The sequence below is a fragment of the Limulus polyphemus genome, unplaced genomic scaffold, assembly GCF_000517525.1.
Source record: "Limulus polyphemus unplaced genomic scaffold, Limulus_polyphemus-2.1.2 Scaffold151623, whole genome shotgun sequence".
NCBI classification, from domain to species: Eukaryota; Metazoa; Arthropoda; class Merostomata; order Xiphosura; family Limulidae; genus Limulus; species Limulus polyphemus.
The window spans coordinates 1-1374 of record NW_013817219.1 but is presented as its reverse complement, the minus strand read 5'-3'; the positions used below and the strand labels follow the sequence as shown (position 1 = coordinate 1374).

Below are 1374 nucleotides of genomic sequence, written 5' to 3'. Positions count from 1 at the left end.
TAGACAAACACCAGCAAGTTTGTAATCTTCAAAGTTGAAGTAACTTGGCATAGACAAACACCAGCAAGTTTGTAATCTTCAAAGTTGTTATAACTTGGCATAGACAACCACCAGCAAGCTTTAATCTTTAAAGTTGATATAACTTGGCATAGAAAACCACCAGCAAGTTTGTAATCTTCAAAGTTGATGTAACTTGGCATACGAAGCTTCTAAATAACTGATGTCTATGTGTGAGCTTACTGCATACAAAACTAACAATAACCTCTGACTCCAAGCTCTATACAAGAAGCAGGTTTAATCAGATCAACATTTTCTTTTGAAAAACAAACATTTATTATAAGTTTCACATGTTCCCTACATTTGCACTAATAATCCACATTTGCAGTAATCATGGAACATCTAGTATTTAGTGGTTTGCTCTAAACAGAAAGAATGACTGGTTTACTTTAACAATACTTAATTAATCATCCCTAGCAGAGAAAATTCATTTAAACTGCTCTTCGAAATTTGGAGGTACTGGAACTCCGCTTTCCTTTGCTAGATACAGCATCTCCTCTGAAATAACAACAAATTTAAATAATTAAAAACAAGTAACATGTACACATTTAAGTGAAGAAAAGATGACATATTCTATTCTTTGATTTACTACTCCTGCTACAATGGAATAATTTTGTTGAATTCATGGCTTATCAGTGCCGGTTGGAAGAACAAAGCAAATTAATAAACTAGGCTTCACGTAGTGATGGAATGTAAGCAGCGTAGTTGGTTTTGATATATAATCCTGTAATTACTGAAGTATTTTAGATTATTAGTGGTGAAAAAGGCCTACACGTCTATACCAAACAACGGAACATGCATCTTAATTACCCGTATCTCCACACGTCCTTAATCCCTTTGCAAACGTTTAATTAACAAAAATTTGAAGACTACAGCTTTGAATTACAAAATTGCATCAAAACACAAAACAACAGAAAACTAAAAACAAGATATATATATATATATATATATACCTCTGTTCGCTTTTTTCTTTTCCTCTGCTCTCCGAGCTTCTAGAATTACACGTTGTTTTTCTTCATATTCTCTCAATGCATTCTCTTTCTTGGTAAGAGACCCTGAAAATTGGGAAAAGTATAAAACAGGTGAAGCACACACACACACAAACACATTCTAATATAAACTAACAATTACACTTATAGTTACTTTGTAGAAGTGTACACCATTTAATTATTCTTTACACCATATTCATCAGAAACAGTCTTCTATCTACACTGACACCTGATGAAATACAAACTTGTGGTTTACACCATATTCATCAGAAACAGTCTTCTATCTACACTGATACCTGATGAAATACAAACTTGTGGTTTACACCAT

At 33.0% G+C, this 1374-nt stretch overlaps 1 long non-coding RNA gene across 1 annotated transcript; it reads right to left on the bottom strand.

Moving 5' to 3' along the window:
- Nucleotides 1-276: 276 nt before the first annotated feature.
- LOC106477969 lies at nt 277-1195 on the bottom strand. Its single transcript, XR_001292043.2, has 2 exons — nt 1011-1195; nt 277-555 (listed from the first exon to the last, which is right to left on the bottom strand). It is a non-coding gene; the product is annotated as an uncharacterized LOC106477969 (long non-coding RNA).
- Nucleotides 1196-1374: the final 179 nt, after the last annotated feature.